Source organism: Marmota monax, unplaced genomic scaffold (genome assembly GCF_021218885.2).
Source record: "Marmota monax isolate L192 unplaced genomic scaffold, Marmota_monax_Labrador192_F-V1.1 WCK01_AAM20220418_F8-fsc00170, whole genome shotgun sequence".
Classification (NCBI taxonomy): Eukaryota; Metazoa; Chordata; class Mammalia; order Rodentia; family Sciuridae; genus Marmota; species Marmota monax.
The window spans coordinates 2,470,912-2,487,295 of NW_026692395.1; positions in this window are offsets into that span (position 1 = coordinate 2,470,912).

Below are 16,384 nucleotides of genomic sequence, written 5' to 3' on the forward strand. Positions count from 1 at the left end.
TGGGTAGGGATGAGCCACAGGATTGCGGCAGCTCCTCAGGATAGACCAGAGTTTCTGGAGGGCAAGGAGGAGGAACTCGCTATTAAGGATGAAGGAGATCATCAGCATTTCAGATGCAACTATATGCCACAGTTTTACAAAGTCCTGAAAGTTTTTAAGCAGAACAACTTGTTTAAGTTGTGACAAGAACCCTAGACACCTGAGCTCCAGTCTGGCTGTACTACATATTAGTCAGGCAGCCTTGAGTGAGGGATTTTAAGTTCTCCTGACTTCAGTTTCCTCAAAATGTAAAACAGAGAATAGAATAACCATCTTATTACTCAGCGCTAAAAAAGAACAAAATCATGGCATTTGCAGGTAAATGGATGGTGTTAGAAAAGATTATGCTAAGTGAAGTTAGCCCTCAAAAAAAAAAAACAAAAAAAACAAATGCTGAAAGTTTTCTCTGATATAAAGGGGAGACTCAAAGTGGGGTAGGGAGGGAGAGCATGGGAGGAAGATTATTTCTAGATAGGAAAGAGGGGTGGGAGGGAAAGGGAGGAGGCAGGGGAATAGCAAGGATGGTGGAAGGTGATGGTCATCATTATACAAAATATATGTAAGAAGATTTAAAATTGGTTTCAGCATACCTCATATACAAACTGAGATGTGAAAAATTGGTATATATGTGCATTAAGAATTGTAATGCAAAAAAAGTACATGTATGATGGCATAATTTGGCGTGAACATACTTTATATACAGAGTTAAGAAAGCTTGTGCTGTAAATGGGTAATAATGAGTGTAAGGCATTCCACTATTGTCATGTATGTAAAAAATATAAATAAATAAATAGACAGACAGATAGATAGATAGATAAATAAATAAATAAAAGAATACAATGGAGACAATGTAGGAAAAGTGCCCAGGACAGAGTTTGGAACACAGGAGACATTCAACAAACAGAAGTCATAACTATTGTTAATGAAAGGAAGGCCAGATGCATGAACTTGATTTTCAAGTCCCTCCAGTTCCCGGCCCTAACCTCAACTTCAGCCTTGTCTCCCACCACCTATCTGTTGTGATTTTCAACTCCAATCCTTCGGGATTCATTCTTGTTTCTTTGCCCTGCCCATGAAGGGATCCATCTCTTTGCCTTTGGTTTTCCCCAGCGAAGACTGCTATCTCTCTGCGCTGGTGTGAATATGTTCCCGAAAGTTCACATATTGGAAACTTAATTCTCCAATGCAATCGTTTTAAGAAGTAGGACATCTAAGAGGTGTTTAGATCCTGAGATCTCTGCTCTCATAAATGGATTAATGCTACTCACGAGATTGGCTTCATTGTTGTGAGAGAAGGTGTTAAAGCTTGGATCTGGAATGTTCCCCCAAAACTCAGGGGTTGAAGGCTTGGTCTCCAATGCAGCAGTGCTTAGAGGTGGGGCTTTGGGGGAAATGATTGGTTCATGGGGCTCTGACTTCATCAGTGAATTAATCCATTGATAGATTCACAGTCTGATGGGATTATTGGGAGGTGAGGCCTAGTTAAAGTAAGCAGGTCACTAGGAGCATGCCCCGGAAAGGTATATCTTGTTCTCAGCCCTTTCTTCTTCCCTGTCCTGTTTCTCTGTTTTACAGCTGCCATGAGTTGAGCAGCTTTCCTCTGCCATGCCTTCCACCATGATGTTTCTGCTTCAGAGCCAGCCAACCATGGACTAAAACCTCTGAAACAGCCCAAACCAATCTTTCTACCTCTAAGCTGTTTGTTATGGTTTAGATGTGGTATCCCTGAAAAGCTCATGTGTGAATCAATGCAAGAAGGTTCAGAGGAGAAATGATTAGGTTGTGAGAGCCTTAACCCAATCAGTGGATTAATCCCCTGATAGGGATTAACTGAGTGGTAACCGAAGTGGGAGGGTGAGGCTGGAGGAGCTGGGAATTGGGGGCGTGGCTTTGGGATATATATATATTTTGTTTCTGGAGAGTGGAGTCTCTCCCTGCTTTGTGATCAATATGTGAGCTGCTTCCCTCTGCCACACTCTTCTGCCATGATGTTCAGCCTCCCTGTAAGTAAGCCCTGAGGAATGGAGCCTCCTGCCTATGGACTGAGACCTTTGAAACCATGAGCCCTTAAATAAACTTTTGCTCCTCTACAATTGTGCTGGTCTGGTCATTTAGTCTCAGCAGCTAAAAAAGCTAACTAAGACTGTTTTTCTCAGGTATTTTTTATTTATTTGTTTTAATTAGTTATACATGACAGTAGAATGCACTTATATACTTTGAAGTATCATACATAGATGGGCTATAATATCTCATTTTTCTGAGTATGCATATTGTAGAATCACATTGGTCATTTTTACATTGGTATTTTTTACAGTGAAGAAAAACTGACATGTGATTTTGGTATAAAAATGATTTCAGCCTTCTATTCCATGTTCTGCTCCTCTCTCTCAATTACTCTCCATCTCTCTATTCCTCTCCTTCTCTCTTGCCCTCTTTCCTTCCATCATGGGTTGATGCAGGAAGAAGGTCCTCACCAGATCCTAGCACCTTCATCTTAGACTTAAAGCCTTGATAACATTACTTTTCTTCATAAATGACCTAGGCTCTGGTATTCTGTTATGGCAGTACAGAGTGGACTAAGTTATTCCCTCCTTTCTACCTAAGCAAATTCAGACTGTCCTCCACATCCCCCGCCCCTGCAGCTCCAGAGCTCAGAGGCAGGTGAATAGAGGTGAGTGATGAGTATCCCTCCACACACTGGTCGTGTTCATCCTGAATCTTGCTAAGGAAGTGGAAAAATAAGTCTTGATGGTGACAGACATGAAGCAAAGGTGGGATAGTGGTGCAGAAAAACACAATTCAGAATTCCTTTCTGAGTACTCTGGAACTTTCGAATGACACAGAAAGGGAAGGGGATTTCAGGTCAAGCCAGTCAATGGGCCTGCCTGTAACTTCCCAACAAAAATCCAAATTCTCAGGGGGAAAAGCCATGAAAGCCCTGACTTCCACGGAAATTTAGTGCCTCTAGGCCTCAGCGCTGAGGCCACCAGAGTTAAATTTTATGGAAATTTGCTTTTAAAAACTTTAACAAGGGGCTTGGTTTGTGGCTCAGTGGTAGAACGCTCACCTAGCACGTGCAGGGTCCTGGGTTCAATCCTCAGCACCACATAAAAATATAATAAAGCAAAATAAAGGTATTTGTCTATCTACAACTTAATTTTTCAAAAAAAAATTTAAAAAGACTTTAACAAAGAGAATGGAAGAGGATGAGATCTATATACTCTTTTATATATGCAATATATAAATATATCTGGTTAGTGTTAATCAACATCCTGAATCCTAGGAGCTTTGGTTAACATCTGGTGTCTTAATTAGGAGTACACATTCCATGGGTTGGTTATTTGAAGAATCCCGCATGCCCAAGGGCTTCACAAATACTTAAGTTATACGCAATTGACACCAGAGCACCAGAGACTGTGAAAGAGCATAATGAACATCAGAAGTGATTTTTCACTGGTGAAATGAGTGATGTTCAAATGATGATGTTCAAAACATGTGGTTTGGCTAAAAATATTTTATAGGCACTTCAACTTTTATATGCATAGACAAGAATCTAGCCAGTCCAGTAGTTTAGTCAACCTGTGGAATGATTCTTCTCAGCATAGCTTTTAACCAGTCTAACACATGCAAAGTGCTATCAGCGTACCAAAGGAGACAGAGATCTGGGATTTCATTGAACTTACAAGAAGAAGCCATTTTGAATGCATGTTTTCTTTCTCCCTCAGTATCCACTCAATATCTCTGGTTTGTCAGCAAGCCTTGATGGTTTTATCTTCAAAGTATTTATCTAAAATTCAATCAATTTTCATGATGCCTGTGGTCATGGCTTTGGTGCAAGCCACTGTGGAATACCTTTATCTGGATGGTTGCAGGAACCTGCCAACTGGTCTCTATTCTCTCTGGAGTTCCTTTAATCTTTTTATTCATAGAGCTGCCAGAATATTCCTTTGAAAACATGGATCACATAAGTAAAATCACATCAGTTCTCTATTTCTAACCCTCCAATGACTTCCTGTCTCAATAGAAAAGCCAAAGTGCTAAGTCCAGCTCCTAAGACCCTAACTGATCTGATGCTTCCTTCCCCAGCTGACCCCCATTATTAGCCTTACTTTATTCATGACTGTTCTCTTCCCTCATCACTGGCCTCCTCAGTATTCCTCAAGCGTTCTGGGCACTCAACACCATCTCTTCTCAGGCTCTTTACACTTGCTATTTTCTCTGACTGGAATTTTTGCTCCCACATATTTAAATGGCTAGTTTCCTCACTTCTTTCAGATCTTTAACCAGCTGGGCGTAGTGGTACATGCCTGTAATCCTAGTGGCCCGGGAAGCTGAGGCAGGAGGTTCATGAATTCAAAGCCAGCCTCAACAATTTAGCAAGACCCCAAGCAATTTATTGAGACCCTGTCTCTAAATAAAAAATAAAAAGGGCTGGGGATGTGGCTCAGTGGTTATGTGCCCCTGAGTTCAATAGCTGGTACCCCCCCCCCCAAAATCAGATCTTTATCCAGAGTTAGCGTCTTAACAAGGCTTTCCCCAGCCACAATATCTAAAATTTTATTCCTCCTTATTCCCATACCCTGTTTTCTCCCAGAGCTTGCAATAATCTCACATTCTATATATTTTGCTTCTTTGTTTGTTGTCTGTCACCCTTCACAAGTACAGGGATGTTTGTCTACTTTATTTCCCACTGTTATGTTTAATGACTAGAACATTCTGTCACATAGTAGACATTCAATAATTTTTTGAATAAATGAATAAATGTTTGTATAACCCTGGTGTGATAGATTAATGATAGTTACTGTTATGGTTTAGATATGAGGTATCCCCCAAAAGTTCATGTGTGAGAAAATGCAAGACAGTTTAGAGGTAAAATGATTGGATTGAGAGCCTTAGCATAATTAGTGTTAATCCCCAGATAGGGATTAACTGAGTAGTTAGGCAGGTAGTTAGTAGCTGGAGGAGGTGGGCCTCTGGGGGCATGCCTTTGGGGGTTCTATTTTGTTCTTGTTGAGCAGAGCTCACTCTCTGTGCTTTCCAGTGTAATGTCCTGAGCCACTTTCTTCTCCCATACTCTTCCACCATGATGTTCTGCCTTGTCTCAGGTCTGGAGCAATGGAGTTAGCCATCTATGGATTAAGACCTTTGAAACCATGAGCTCCAAATAAACTTTTTGTCCTCTATTCTTTTCAGGTCTTTGGGTCATGACAGTGAAAAGCTGACTAAAACAGTTGCAAATCTTTTGCCACATTTCCCATTAGAAAAGAAAGTTTAATGTCCTCGCCCCATACCCCACCTTTAAATCTGGACTGAACTGAGTGATTTTCTTGATCAACAGAATGCAACAAAGTGATGTTCTGGAATTTCCTAGGTTATGTCATAAGGAGTCAGTTTTTCCCCCAGGCTTCTTATAGCACCCACTCTGGAAGACTTAACCTTCCATATAAGAATTTCAACTGCCCTGAGACTGTCATGCTACAGAGTTTCATGTAAGCACCTTCATCAACACCTCAGCTAAACCAGCATTCCAGTCATCACTATAAGGTGATAGGTGAGTGAAGCTATTTTGAACCCTTCAGACCAGCCCATCTGTCAGCTGAGAGTGACCTCAGTCATGAAGGACAGAAAAATCATCCAGTCAAGTACTTCTGTAATTCCTGACTCAAAAGAGTGAGATATAGGGGCTGGGGCTGTAGCCCAGTGGTAGAGTGAGGTATAATAAAACCATTGTTTTAAGCCACTAAGTGCTAAGGTAGCTTTTTACATAGCAATAAATAACTGGAACATTTAGGAAACACCAACCCATATTTCTCAGAAGCCCTGCCAGGGTGATTAGGGAGGTAACTCACCTTTCTGGATGCCCTGCTGGAGAATAATTGTCAGCCCTTTTAAGGACAGAAAGGCAACTCTGAGAGGACTAGATTCTATCTAGCATACCCTTCCCACACACACGTCAGAGTCAGAGACAGGAGGAGGCAGCTATCTTTACTGGGTGGCCTGATAACATTCTCAGGCCACTCCATCCTGGAAGATACATAGTTCTCAAGGCTGCCAACCAGCTTGGGGCACATGTGATCAGGAGTCAAGAGATCCAGCAGATTCTTGAGCAACTATAAGCATTTTGACTCCTCAGGACTTCCAAATTCTTGGCTCTTTAAACAAAACAGAACACAACAAAACCACTTTCTTGGTGGTATGAAACTAAGCCTGAACTGGAACAGTGTTATTTGTCCCTGACCTTGCTCCAAATAAGCCTGAAGAAGAAAGAGAGGCACAGGCAGTTAGAACACTTTCTAGTCAGACTTCATTCATTTGTAAGTGTCAAAATGCTCTTGTGGAGGGGCTGGGGCTGTAGCTCAGTGGTAGAGCACTTGCCTAGCATGTGTGAGGCACTGGGTTCAATTCTCAGCATCGCATATAAATAAATGAACAGAATAAAGGCCCATCAATGTCTAAAAAGATGTTTTAAAAATGCTCTTGTGGAAAGACCTGTACTCCAGTCCCAGCTCAGCTGTCAACATACTGTAGAGAATTTCTGTCAGGCATTTTATTTCTTTGAGCCTCAGCCTTCTCACATGCAAAAGAAAGATGTCTCCCAGCATTAGCAAACATGTAAAAGGCCCCATAATAAGAGCTCAAAGAAAGTGAAAGAAATAAAAGTATAGGGCAGTTTTTAAAATGCTGAAGTGACTTCATAAAAGCACCACAGTAGTCCTGAGTCCTATTTGTTCAGGGTCCATAAGCTCTCTCTGCTTCTTTCACCCTCTCTCCATCTTTTTCTATGTGCGTGTGGTTCTGAAGTCTCCATTCCATCAGTAAACATATATGGAGATGTTAAAGCATTGAGTGAAGCCCCAAGACTCAGAACATCTCATGTCCTATTCTTAAGTACCTCTCCACAATAACATCTCTCTATTTCGCATTCCTTCCTACTGCTTAATCTTACCTGTCTTTCTTAGGTAAGTAGCTCTCAATGCAAGTAACAATAGGGACTACCTTGCTCCTTAGAGGACATTTTTTTTTTTTTTGAAATCTGTAGTGATATTTTTGTCATCACAATGTTTTGGGGGCAGAGTTGCTGAAGTCCTGTAATGCACATGAGGCAGAAGCTAGATTATCTATAGGCAGATAGGAACAGGGACCTCAGAGAATGGGATCCCACCACCCCAGTTTAAAACTCTATGATGTGGGACAGAAGAGGCTAGACACCTGAGGAATTTTCAGGAAGCAGGTTTATTGACTGTAGGGTCCAGAGGGGCTCTTGCCTAAAAATTCTTCCTCTGGACAAAGATTTTGGAAATTCTTTGAACTTTATACCCAGTGTGGGTGGGGCTTGGAGGTTCACATAACAAATACTTTTCATTCCATTCTCTAGAACAGACAGAGGCTTCAGAAGATTTTTTTTTCTTTCTGCAAACATGGCATTAACAAAAAAAAAAAAAAAGAAAGAAAGAAAGAAAAAAAGAAACTACCAACCACAATGCTCTTCTGCAGAAGTTTTTGTTGTTTTGTTTTGGTTTTTGGTTTTCCTGATAGTGATATCCTGTGTTTGGCAAGATGAGGAACTTACATGTTACAAATATGGTGGGGCTTTCTGCTTAATTATGGTAAGAGTCTTCTGGGTGGGGTTCTCTGGCCTGCTTCACCTACGCTAAAGTTTGTTGTTTTGTTTGTTTTGTTTGCCTTACTGGAAGGCCCCACTCACACTTGAGTACCCATACATTTTGTTATTGCCCTAGAAGGGCAAAACCACAATGGTAATGGTGTTTCCTTGACCACCTTAACATTAGTCAACCCCAGAGAGTTGTTTGAACCCAAGCAATTATTGTTTTTTTAAGGAACAAGTACAGGAAAAACTCAGGTTAACAAAGACATTAAACCATCCCACTATGGGATTAAGAAATCAAAATTGTGCACCTTCAATTGAGTCAAAAAAAGAGAACAATCCAGAAAGACTTTCTAGTGAAAGGTTGCTTCCTCATCAAAAAGAGTATAAAAACCCTTAGACACAGAACCACCGACAGTACCCTCTTTGGCACTCCTCCTATGCTGTGGGAGCTTTCCTTGCTTGCTTCTAATAAATCTGCCACTGAATTCTCACCTTTTGTCATCTGTGTATTTCATTCTTTGGATGTGTGAGACGAGAACCCTCCAGTGCTCACAGGACTCTGTCTTGTATGACTTTCTAATGTCTGTCAGGACATTCATGTTGGGGAGAAGACTTAAACAGACAATTTTCAACAAATCGTCTGAGTTTATAACTTAACTCCATATTATATAAAAAACATCAAGTATTTTATACAGATTAAATTAAGAGTGAATTTTCCCAGAATGCAAATGTTGTTACGGGTTGGATCTGGAATGTCCTCCCCAAAGCTCATGTGTTAAAGGCTTGGTCCCCAATGCAACAATATCTAGAGGTGGGACTTTGGGGAAGAAATTGAATCATAAGAGCTCTGACCTTATCAATGGATTAATCATTGATAGTTCAATGGACTACTATAAACAGGACATGATCAGAAGAAGTGGGTCACTGGGGCATACCCTTAGGGACTGTGGCTTGTCCTTCTCCTTCCTCTCCCCACTTCCCCTCTCCTCTTTCTGTTCCTAACTGCCATGAGCTGAGCACCACACCTTCTGCTATGATGTTCTGCCTCACCTCAGGCCCAGAGCAAAGTAGCTGTTTGACTATGAACTGAAACTTTGAGCCAAAATAAACCTTTCCTCCTTTAAATTGTTATTAATAGGTATTTCGTCACAGCAAGTGGCAAAGGCTAAATAACACACATGTAAAATCAGGAAATAATGTACTTTATTTTGTTCATAATTTTACCAGTACTATTTTGCCATTTGGAAATCATACCACAATAGCAATACCATTTGTGGTATTTGAATAGCTAATACAGTACATCTGTAACAATTGACACTTTTAGGTGGAGGCAACTGCCTTCATTATATCTTCTAGAATACCATGAGTAGACTATACTTATCATGACTTAATCATGACCGAGCATTTAAATGTTGAAATGCATCTTATTTTATTCACAACTTTTTATTTTATATGTTCTTAATATTGCAATTAAGACATTATATTCACCTCTTCAAATTTTGTGAATAGGTACATTATTTATCCATTAATTTTATTTCAGCAAATACAAAATATTTGTTACAAAAATCATCATTGAGGCCCAGGCCCCAGCCTAGGAATGCCCCTGCCACCCATGTGGGAGCCCAGGCCCAGGTTGGGCCCAGGTCTGCCCCACTGACTGGCAGACCCACGCTGGAGCTCAGGCCCTGGCCCAGGACTGCCTCCAATGACCTGCCAACCTAAGCTGGATCCAGGGCCAGGTCTAAAACTGCTTCCGATGACCTAAGTGGGAGCCCAGGCCCAAAGTAGGCCTGGGTCGGCCCCCGAAGACAGGCAGACCCACACCAGAGTTCAGGCCCTGGCCCAAAACCACCTCTGCTGACCTGCTGACCTATACCAGATCTAGGCCCAGGGCTAGGACTGCCTCTGTCTACCTGTGGGGGAGCCCAGGCCCAGGGTAGTTCCAGGTCCACCCCCCTCTCCTACCCTGCTCTTGGCCCACCTGGGAGCCTAGGCCTAACCTACCCCCATCTTGGGACACTGTAACCACCGTCATAGCCCTCCCCATGAGTAGCCTCCACATTGTGACAACAGACAGGGCCTAGAAGCAGTTACATCTCAGAACAGGCTTCCCAAAGCCCATGTAAGACTCACCCTTTCAGCCTTATCTCTGAAAGAGGTTGCATCCATCTTGAGACACCTCCATTACTATCTTGAGTTACCTCTGCTATTGCCGCCACCACCTATACTTGCAGTAGCATCCATGATGGGACAACAGCAGAAGTCTGGAAGCCCAACAGTAAAGTGAGGTACAGATAATCTGCACGGATACTACAAGATTATAGGGTTGAAACTAATACCTCAGACCCACACTGCAAAAAAGGAAGACACAAAGACAACATGAAAAAACAAGGGAGTGCCCCAAACAAACCAGGATACTACAATAACAGACCCCATGTACAACACAGTTGATGAAATGTCAGAGAAGGAGTTAAGATTGTTCATAATTAAAATGATGTGTGGGCTGGGATTGTGGCTCAGTGGCAGAGCACTTGCCTAGCATGTATGAGGCACTGGGTTCAATTCTTAGCACCACATATAAATAAATAAAATTAAGATACTGTGTCCACCTACAACTATTTTTAAAAGCATGACCTAAATGAGCAAATACAGGCAAAAATTGATAACTCTGGCAAAGAGATAAGGGAGCAAATACAGGCAAACATTGATCACACCAACAAAGAGATAAGGGAGCAAATACAGGTAGCAAAAGATTACTTCAAGAAAGAGATAGAGATTCTGAAAAACAACCAATCAGAAATCCTTGAAATGAAGGAAACAATAAACCAAGTAAAAAACTCAACAGAGGGCTGGGGATGTGGCTCAAGTGGTAGCGCACTTGCCTGGCATGTGTGCGGCCCAGGTTCGATCCTCAGCACCACATACCAACAAAGATGTTGTGTCCACCGAAAACTAAAAACAAAACAAAACAAACAAACAAAAAAAACTCAACAGAAAGCATCACCAACAGACTAGATCACTTGGAAGTCAGAACGTCAGAAAATGAAGACAAAGTATACAATCTGGAAAATAAAGTTGACCACACAGTAAAAATGGTAAGAAATCATGAGCAGAACATCCAAGAATTATGGGATAGCATCAAAAGACCAAATCTAAGAGTTATTGAGATAGAGGAAGGGACAGAGATTCAAATCAAAAGAATGCACAATCTCTTCAATGACATCAGAAAATTTTCCCAAACATGAATAATGAATTGGAAAATCAAATACAAGAGGCTTACAGGACACCAAATGTACAACATTACAAAAGATCTACACCAAGGCACATTATAATGAAAATGCCTAGCATACAAAATAAGGAGAGAATTTTAAAGGCCACAAGATAGAAGTATCAGATCACATATAGGGGGAAGCCGATTCATGTTTTAGCAGATTTTTCAATCCAGACCCTCAAGGCCAGGAGATCCTGGAACAACATATAGCAAGCTCTGGAAGAAAATGAATACCAACCAAGAATCTTATTCAGCAAAATTAAGCTTCAGATTTGATGACAAAATAAAAAACTTTCATGATAAACAAAAATTAAAGAATTTACAGTGCAAAAACCCACACTATAGAGCATCCTCAGAAAAATATTCCAGGAAGAGGAAATGAAAAACAACAATGAAAATCAGCAAAGGCAGGAACTACACTAAAGGAAAGGCTATTCAAAGGAGAAAACAAGTTCAGTTAAGGACCAAAGACAACCCAAAATTTCTGGGAATACAAACCGTATGTCAATAATAACCCTGAATGTGAATGGCCTAAACTCATCGGTTAAAAGATATAGACTGACAGATTGGATTTTTAAAAGACCTAACAATATATTGCCTTCAAGAGACTCATCTCACAGGAAAAGACATCCACAGGCTGAAGGTGAAAGGTGGGAAAAAACATATCACTCACATGGACCACAAAAATAATCAGGGGTTTCCATCCTCATATCAGATAAAGTGGACTTCAAAACAAAGATATTGAAAAGGGATAAAGAAGGACATTTCATACTGCTTAAGGGATTCATACATCAACCAGACATAACAATCATAAATATCTATGCCCCAAACAATGAGGCATCTATGTATGTCAAACAAACCCTTCTCAAATACAAAAACCAAAAAGACCATAACACAATAATACAGGGTGACTTTAATACACCTCTCTCACCACTGGGTAGATCTTACAAAATAAAACTAAACAAGGAAACTATAGAACTCAATAACACAATCAATAATTTGGACTTAACTGACATACAAAGAATATCCCATCCATCAATAAGTGAAGAACAGAGAGCCTACATTTTGGGAGCAAATTTTTGCTACATGCACATCAGACAGAGCACTAATCTCCAGGATATATAAAGAACTCAAAACACTTAACACCAAAAACAAACAAACAAAAAAGAAACAACCCAATCAATAAATGGACTAAGAAGCAGAACAGACACTTCTCAGAAGAAGATACACATTCAATTAACAAATATATAAGCAAATGTTCAACATCTCTAGTAATTAGAGAAATGCAATTCAAAACTACTCTAATATTTCATCTCATGCCAGTCAGAATGACAGTTATCAAAAATACAGACAACAATAGGGGGTGGAGTTGTGGCTCAGTGACAGAGCACTTGCCCAGCATGTGTGAAGCACTGGGTTTGATCCTCAGCGCCACATATAAAAAAATAAATAAATACATCATAAATAAATAAATAAGTACATCAACAACAGCATATATATATATATATATATATATATATATATATATGTACATCAACAGCATATATATATATATATACAGACTATATATATATATATATATATATATATATATATATATATATACATATACATATACAGACAACAATAAATTTTGACAAGAATGTAGGGGAAAAGGCACACTCATACATTGCTGGTGGGACTGCAAATTGGTGCAACCAATTTGGAAAGCAGTATGGAGATTTCTTAAAAAACTTGGAATGGAACCACCATTTGACCCAGCTATCCCACTCCTCAGTCTATACACAAAGGACTTAAAAACAGCATACTATGGGGCTGGGGATGTGGCTCAAGCGGTAACCCGCTCACCTGGCATGCACAGGGTGCTGGGTTCGATCCTCAGCACCACATAAAATAAAGATGTTGTATCCACCGAAAACTGAAAAATAAATATTAAAAACAAAAAATTCTCTCTCTCTCTCAAAAAAAAATTAAAAAAAAAACAGCATACTATAGTAACACAGCCACATCAATGTTCATAGCATCATAGCAGCTCAGTTCACAATAGCTGAAGTGTGGAGCCAACCTAGATGCCCTTCATTAGATGAATAGATAAAGAAACTGTGGTATATATACACAATGGGTATTACTCAGCATTAAAAGAGAATAAAATTATGGCATTTGCAGGTAAATGGATGGAGTTGGAGAATATCATGCCAAACGAAGTAAGTCAATCCCAAAAAAACCAAAAGCTGAATATTCTCTCTGATAAGTGGATGCTGATCCATAACGTGGGGGGGGGGCATGGGAAAAATGGAGGAACTTTGGATAGGGCAAAGGGGAGGGAGGAATAGGGAAAGTGCATGGGGGCAAGAAAGTTGGTGGAATGAGATGGACATCATTACCCTAAGTACATGCATGACTGCACATAGGGTGTGACACTACATTGTGTACAACCAGAGAAATAAAAATTGTGCTGCAATTGTGTACAATGAATCAAAATGCATTCTGCTATCAGATATACCTTATTAAAATCAATCAATTAAATAAAAAATATCATTGGGTTCAATGACTTAAAACCACTTAGAGATTTCTTCCTTTACAATCTTCCCTCATTCTTTATGAGCCTGCGTCTTGATCTCTACTTCTCTGCCCTTCATTACTGACACCTTCAACTTTTGTAGCTCATGATTTCATCAGAATTCATGCATACTTTGTGGTAGCCAGGATCCAAGATGGCTTCCAATAATCTCTGCTTCCTAATATTCATACCTTTCTATAGCTTTCTTTTACACTGAATATTTTTGACCTTAGAAACCAATAGCATATTGTGGAAATGATGAAATGTGACTTTTAATGCTAGGCCATGAAAAATTTTATAGCTTCCTCCTCCCCCTTTTGGTTTCTGAGGAAAGCTTGGTGACATGTAATAAAGACATTTTAGCTCTATGGAGAGAACCATGTGATGAGGAACTGAGATCTCCTGCCAAGATTCATCTCCAATTTGCAAACCATGTGAGAAAACTACCTTGGTAATGTATCGTTCAGCCACAATCAAGCCTTTGGATGATGACAAGTTCAGCTGACATCTTGACTAAAATCTTACAAGAGACCCTGAGCCATACCTTGTTAATTTGTCCCCAGATTCATGGCCAGCATAAACTGTGCAAGATAATAAATATTTATTTTAAGTCACTAATTTGGGGCATATTTTGCCAAAGGTAATGGGTCTTTTTATGTGTTTCATAGATTGTCGATTCTCCTGAATAGAATATAAGCTCTAAAGGGCAGAAACCTTGTCTGTTTTGTCCATTGCTCTATACCTGGTGTGCAGAACAATGCTTGGAACAAAGCAGTTTACTAATAAATATTAGTTGAATGGATGAATTAACTTTTGGAAAATGAGATAGCAATAATGTTAAAAGAAATACAGAACCATTATCATTGTTAAAAATATGATGGCTTATGTAAAAATCCAAGGCAATTAACTGAGAACCCATTAGAACAAATAAAAATAATTCAACCAAGTGGCAAAATACAAGAGCAACATAAAAAATGCAATGTTGTTTTTATACACCATCAATGGTCTACTAGAAAATGTAATAGATAAAAGTTCCACTCATAATAATTCCCAGAATTATAAATTGCCTAGGGAAAATCTAATAAATGTACAAAACTCTAGATGAAGAAAAATGTAAAATTTTACTAAAGGACCTAAAAGAATATCTGAATGAAGTAGTAGATATGTTATACTCTAGTAAAACTCAACAGTGGAAATATGACAACTATTTTTTTTAAATCAATAATTATTTTATTTAAAATAAAACATGAATTTTATTATAATACAGACAATTTAGTAGCAAAAAAAGCAATGATAGAGTAGTGGAAAAAAAGAAGGACAAAACCTGGGTCTGAATAGAAACCAACATCAGTAGAGGCTGCCTAAAAATTAAGCAAATAAAAAAGTTATCACTTTCAATTAGCCAGAATAGTGCACCTTATTCTAAACTTATGCTAGAACAATTGACATAGTAGTTGAAAAACAAATGGTGGTATCATGTCCACATAATTTATCGTAGAGAAAACATTTGAGAAGAATTAAGGGTGTGCATAAAATTTATAAATTTAAACCTGATAAAAATATTAAATGAAACTTTTTGTAGAAGCCAAGAAATTTATTTAAAAATTGCTTGGAACAGAAACTGCAAGAATAGACAAGAAAATTCTGGAAAAGAACAAGAACAATGAAAGGAAACTTTCCCTACCAGATATCAAATCCCAGCATAGAGGTGAAATGATTAAAATTATGTGGAAATGGAACTAATCTTGAAAAGTATATCAATGGGTCCGAATAGAATCCAAAATAGATCTAAATATATACAGGAATCCAGTTTTTAACAAAGGAGAAAAGATACAGTATTCAGTTCAGAAAAATAAAGTTGGATCTTTACCTCATGACTTTCATAAAAGCAAATTTTAGATAGATTAAATGTCTCTGAACATAAAATATAAATTCTAAAAGTAGAAAGAGAAATACAAAAGAGTGTTTTAAACCTGGGGTATGCTAGGTATAAGACATAAAGACTCAGATAAATAAATTTGAATACATTAAAAATATAAAACATTTATAAGGCAAAAACATGAAAGCAAAAGTACCTCATAGTAGCTGAGGACCATCAGATTACTAATATTTTCTTTTTATTAGTTGAATACTGAAATTGGTTTTGTCATATTTATTTTGTTTAGTGCTTTGGAGCAATGAAGAAACAATCTTTGCCTTAAATTTTTAAAAAATAGAATATTTTTATAGTAGTTTTATATTTACAGAAAGAAATGAGTGGATGGTATAAGACTTCCCGTATAGCTTTATGTTTTTACACATTAATGCCTCTTCATTTGGGGGCAATTTTAAAATTACCATATTTGGGCTGGAGTGTGGCTCAAGCGGTAGCGCGCTCGCCTGGCATGCGTGCGGCCCGGGTTCGATTCTCAGCACCACATACAAACAAAGATGTTGTGTCTGCTGAAAACTAAAAAATAAATATTAAAATTTCTCTCTCTCTCTCTCTTTAAAAAAAAAATTACCATATTTATGGCTGAGGTTGTGCTCAGTGGTAGAACACTTCTTAGCATGTTGAGTCACTGGGTCTGATCCTCAGCACCACATAAAAACTAACTAAATAAAATAAGGTCCATCAGCTGGGCACGGTGGCACATGCTGGTAATCCCAGTGGCTCGGGAGGCTGAGGAAGGAGGATGGCAAGTTCAAAGCCAGCCTCAGAAAAAGTGAGGCACTAAGCAACGCAGTGAGACCCTGTCTCTAAATAAAATACAAAATAGGACTGAGAATATGGCTCAGTGGTAGAGTGCTCCTGAGTTCAATCCCCACTACCAAAATAAATAAATAAACAAAATAAAGGTTCATCAACAACTAAAAATATTTTTAAAAATTACCATATCTATGTTCATGGAGAGGGAGTCTTGAA